This window comes from Camelus dromedarius, chromosome 19 (genome assembly GCF_036321535.1).
Source record: "Camelus dromedarius isolate mCamDro1 chromosome 19, mCamDro1.pat, whole genome shotgun sequence".
Lineage (NCBI taxonomy): Eukaryota > Metazoa > Chordata > Mammalia > Artiodactyla > Camelidae > Camelus > Camelus dromedarius.
This window is the reverse complement of record NC_087454.1, coordinates 19,315,901-19,322,150: the sequence shown is the minus strand read 5'-3', so window position 1 is coordinate 19,322,150 and position 6,250 is coordinate 19,315,901.

Sequence of the window (6,250 nt, the reverse complement as noted above, 5' to 3'; positions counted from 1 at the left end):
TGGACTCCCTGCCTCCCAAACCATTGCTTAGGGCTCTCTCCCTTGGCTCTTCTAAAAGAGAACTTACCCCCTAGAAATCTGATGCCAGAGAGTGCCTCAGTCTAGGGAGGGAGTTGGAGGACAGTTGTTTCCCTGTTAGAACTGGGAAGAGTTTATGCCTGAAGGCACCAGAGGAAAATTCATTCATGACCCATTTTGGTTTTGTTCATACCATATCCCAGAAAGAAATCAGATGCAGTCTGTATGAGAAATAATATTGGCCCTTTGGTTTTAAATGGGTCTAATACACCTTATTTGAGGCCCACAAAGCATCAATAGAACTTTCTGTGATGAAGAAATTGTTCTAAATCTGCACTTTCCATATGGTAGATAGCTACTGAGCATTTGACATGCGGCTAGTGTCACTGAGCAGGTGAATTTTTATTTTCTTTAATTTAAATTTAAATATTCATATGTGACCAGTAGCTATCATATTCGACAGAGCATATCTAGAGTGTTTTAGTTTTCAATCTCCCACCTCAAGAAGATATTGTATGGCTTATACATTGAAATACATTAAAATTATCTTTGTATGGAAGCCATAGATTTGTCCATATGGGTCTTAGACATATTCTTAAAATACAGCACTCCCAAGAAAGTTTAATTAATATGTATTTTAATATCTAGAGGATACAGACATTAGCAAAAACAGAATCTATCACTTCAAAGTCATCAGTATTCAAAAATATCCATCATTGAAACTAATTCTTGTCTATATTACATTGAGACTCTTGATGTCATTTTCGTTAACCTGGTAAACATCAGCAAGCACATAAGTCTTCACTTAGCCCACGAGAAAGTATTTATTGAATGCTCCATATATAAAACACCTTGTAGGCCCTGTGCATAATTACACAATTATAAAACAGAAGACATAAGCCTTAGAATTCTACCACCTTAAAGTTCTTTATCTATTATTCCTCCCCATACTTCCCCCCAAATTCATGTTTCTCTGTTTCCCTTCACCCTTGGACCCCACTCTCTTCATCCACTCCACCTAGATAAAAATATACATGAAATTTTCACAAATGTAGAATGAAGAATTTTTCTAATCATAACCCAAAGATGAAAAATCACAAAGAAAAAAAATAAAACTTTTCTATGGCAACCACAAACTCACAGGCATGCAAACAAATGTCATAATCAAACTCCAAGTCACCAAAAAAGAAAAAAAAAATCTGACAGACAAAAGGTTAGCATGCGTCAGTATTCTTCACCCAAAGACTACCAGGGACTCACCTAGTTGAATACATGGTATTTACTACTTGATGCAGCAAGAGAGTAAGCACACCATGGGAGCCATAGGGCATCTTAGAATGAGGGCATTAGAAAGAATGCATTATGGTGGGCTTTGGGCTTTGGCTAGATAATTTGGGGGAAGGTTAAGGAAACAGGGGTTCACTCTAAATTGAGTATTGCCAGGAAGCGAGGTCAATTATATGATTGGGTGGCCTAATCAATCTTATCTATATGGAGGGCAGACTAGAGCAAGGATAAAGCAGCAATTGGTAAAGCAGCAGCCATCACTCATGTTACCCAGGACAGGGAGATGTTCAATACTTTGTGAGTTGCACAGCGCCCTGCTTTCCTCTGTGCTTAAACATAATGATGTAATAGCCTTGTTTTGTGTCACTTTATCATGGTCTCAGTGTATCTTTGTCTAATGTTGGTATTTTGTGAGACGGTTTATGTCAAAGAAGAGAATAACACGGCCTACCTGGGAGCAGCAGGCCAGCTTTAAACAATGCGGAGGTCCAGCTGTGTCACACCTGTTTCCTGGGGTCAGGGGCCAGCTTTTGTGGCTGCCACCAAGATGATGCACCACTTGATCATCTGGCTCTGGTGGCCAGCAGGGCTTCTATTCACAGTCCCACAGGATAGTAGCAAACAACGAAATGGTTCTTAAACAGGTATGCATGCTCCCCACCCCTCCACCCAGCACACGGAAATGCCCATCTCCCAGTCCTTCCCTAAAAAAGGTCTATTTGCATACCTTAAAAGCCACTGCCTAAGAGTCTGGCTTCCAATCAGCCTGCATGTGGATGCTGACTGAGATCCTCTCCTCTGGGATACTGACAGGTCTTGGCATCCCCTCAACTAACTAGTACCCACTAAGAACAAAGAAGGCAGCTTGGACCATGAGAAAGCTTTCAGAGATGACCAAGAGCCAGGCTGAACGGTAAGGCTCATTTTTTTCAAGAGACAACTCCACCGAGGCTGAGAGAGGTGGCTGTTTTAGCTAATGTGCAGAACCCAACACAGAGAATCAAGGAAAATGAAGAAACAGAAGAATATGTTACAAATAAAAGAATAAGATAAAACTCCAGAAATAGACCTTAAAAAAGGAGGTAAGTGATTTACTTGATAAAGAGTTCAAAGTAATGGTCATAAAGATGCTCACTGAGCTCAGGGTAAGTATGGATGAACAAAGTGAGGATTACAACTAAAGAGATAGAAAATATAAGAACGTACTAAACAGAAATCACAGAGATGAAGAACATAACAAATGAACTAAAAAATTTAATAGAGGAGTTCAAGGGAAGACTAGATAAAGTGGGAGAAAAAAATCAGTGAACTTGAACACAGGGTAAAAGAATTCATTTAATCAGAGAAGCAAAAAGAAAAAAAGAGTGAAAAAGAGCGTGACAGAATATTGAAACACTATCAAATGACCCTATGTCACATTAGGGTCCCAGGAGGAAAAGAGAGAAAGGGGAAGAAAACTTATTCAAGAAATAATGGCTGAAAATTTCCCTAACCTGGGGAAAAAAACAGACATCCAGATCCAAGAAGCCCAAAAAGTTCCAAAAAAGATAAATCCAAAGAGACCCATACTAAGACCCACTGTTAATTGTTAAAAATTAAAGAGAGAATCATAAAAGCAGCAAGAGAAAATGATTTGTTATGTACAAGGGAACCCCCATAAGATTACCAGCAGATTTTTCACCAGGAAATTAGCAGGCCAGAAGAGAACAAAATGAAGTATTCAGTGCTGGAAGAAAAAAAAGTGCCAACCAAGAATATTCTATCATTTTACATTCCTACTAGAAGTAGGTAAGTAGTATGGTGATCTGTGATCAGTAATCTTTGATGTTACTATTACAAAAAGGTTACGCCTCACTAAAGGTTCACATGATGGTTAGCAGTTTTTAGCAATAAAGTATTCTTAATTAATGTAGGTACTATTTTTAGCACACTTATTACTACAGTATAGTTTAAACATAACTTCTATATGCACTGTGAAATGAAAAAATTCATCTGATTCACTTTATTGAAAAATTATTGCAGTAGTTTGGAACCAAACCTGCAGTATCTTCAAGGTATGCCTGTATGATATTAGCTGTGGGCTCTTCATAAATGGCCTTTATCATGTTGAAGTAGTTTCCTTCCATTCCTAGCCGGTTAAGTGTTTTTATCATTAAAGGGTGTTTAACTTTGTCAAATGCTTCTTCTGTATCAATTGAGATAACCATGTGGATTTTGTTGTTGTTGTCACTCTGTTAATGTGGTTGACTTCTGCATGCTGAACCATCATTGGAGGAATTCCATTCCACTGCAGGAATAAAGCCAACTTAATCATGGTGCATACTCTTTTTAATGTGCTGTTGAATTCTGTTTGCTAGCATTTTGTTGAGGACTTTTGCACCACTATTCATGAGGAATATCGTGTATAGTTTTCTTTTCTCGTACTGTCTTTTGTCTGGCTTTGGTTTCAAGATAATGTTGGCCTTCTAGGATGAATTTGGACGTGTTCTCTCCTTTTAGATTTTTTGCAAGAGTTTGAGAAGGACTGGTGTTAATTCTTTAAATACTGTATACAATTCACCAGTGAGGCCATCTGGTAGTAGTCTTTTCTTTGTTGGGAGGTTTTAGATTGCTGATTCAATCTTCTTAAAAGTTATAGCTCTGTTCAGATTTTCTGTTTCTTCATGAGTCAGTGTTCAGTAAGTTGTGTGTTTCTAGGAGTTTATCTGTTTCCTCTAGGCTATCTAATTTGTTGGTGTACAATTATTCATAATATTCTCTTATAATCCATTTATTTCTGTAAAATCAGATGTAATGTCCCTTCTTTTTCTGATTTTAGTTCTGTGGGTCTTCTCTCATTTTTTCGTAGTTGATGTAGCGAAAAGCCTGTCAATTTCATTGATCATCATTTCAAGGAACTTACTTTGGTTTCACTGATTTTCTCTATTGTTTGTTCTCTTGTATTTATCTTGCTCTAACCTTTGTTATTTCCTTTCTTCAAGTAGCTTTGGGTTTAACTTATCCACCTTTTTCTAATTCCTTAAGTTGTAAAATCAGGTTGTTAATTTGAGATATTTCTTCTTTTTTAATGTAAGAACTCACAGCTATAAATTTCCCTCTTCTTGCTGCTTTCATGGCATCCGATAGTTTGGGTATTTTGTGTTTTCATTATCCAAAGCATTATGCACACTGATTAGAATACATAACAGAATGATATTTATTAATCATTAAATGGTTTCAACAACTCCAGAAAGTTACATGCTATAATGAGTTTGATAGAAAGTATGAGTCAATATTTTGGCTTGTGACAGGTAAAAATCATGATGAAAGGTTACTATGAAATTTTTTTTCAGCCTTTTTTTTTTATTTTTAAACATTTTTTTTAATTGAGTAATAGTCATTTTACGATGTTGTGTCAAATTCCAGTGTAGAGCACAATTTTTCAGTTATACATGAACATACATATATTCATTGTCACTTTTTTTTTTTTTGCTGTGAGCTACCACTATGAAATTTTATTATTTTCACACTAACTATGGAAATGCATCCATTTTAGCAATTTTTTTGCAGGAAACTTGTACAAACCAATATAAGATCTAAATTCATCACAAAATATATAAAACAGGAACAAAGTGGCTTTTTGGTTTATTCTCTGAATACTGGAGTGCTGACACTTTTGAAACAGGCAGTTGGCTTGGATCTGCTGCTGACTATGATTCTAGCATCAGACATAATTTCTTTTTTAGGCTTCTTTTCTTCTGATAGTTTTTTCTATGTATCTGTCTAATAAGTATCTCTAACATTAATCTTTGACTTTACAAAAATATTCTAAAGAGGAATAGTTTCACAATTCTCTTGCTAAATTCTGACCCTGTTCACATTTATTTCTAACCAAAATTATTGGAACATCCTCTGTCTAAATCCTTAATCCTTAAAATCTGTTCCCTTCAGTCCCGTAAGTCAAACAGGGACTGGGCTGTAATAGAATATACTAGTTAAAACCTTTGTGGGTGAGGGTATAGCTCAGTGGTAGAGCACATGCTTAGCATGCACAAGGTTCTGGATTCAATCCCCTGTATTTACATTAAAAAGAAAATTTTTTTCAATTAAAAAAATTCTTTGGCCCCTTACCATATAGAAAAACTCTGGTTGAAAACTGCTTTGTCCCTGCTATAATGAGGATCTGAACATACAACGTCAGAAATCTACTTCTACTTGCTTCTATTGTTAGCTACGGATATAGGATATTTATCTTGTGTTGTTTGATCTTATTTTTTCAACAAAACATTCTTATACAACTGAACTATCAGAAAAATTTCCCCACATCTCTTAAACCCAGAGATTTAAGTATTGGAAGTTCCTTTTAGGCAACCAGCATCTGCTCCCATGTCTTGAGAATGCTAAACTACGTGAGCCTTGATAGGACCAGTTCTTGTTACAGAAGCTAGAAACACACTTTCCTAACCTTCTTTGTTGCTGGGGCACAGGCAGTCACCCCACACTCTGGCAATCTGCTGCACTTATGCCAGATTTTGATGTAGGAGTTAGTTACATGAAGAACTAGGCTTGCTCTATCCACTAATTTCCTGAGACCATGTCTTCTTCAGCTCTTCGTTCTCATCTCTATATCCAGGAGAACTATACCCATCAGTCTTGTCTATGAATCCACCAAGATAGCCATACACACCTCTGACTCCACCCCTATCTGTATTCATTACTTCTTCCTCTGCTCCCCATGAGATTGTATCCACTATCTGCTACTTGTACTCATGCTAGTATATTCTGTTTATATACTGACAATCCCAACAATCCTCTCAACCTCTGATGACCCCTCCGCCTCCTCCTCCATCTCACTGCAGCTCCCACACTGACTTCTAGCTCTTTGTAGCAACATGGTAGCACCTCCAGAACTTGCAAGCTGGTAAGTACAGATCTTCCTCCGTCTTTGCACTCTACACGCCCCAGT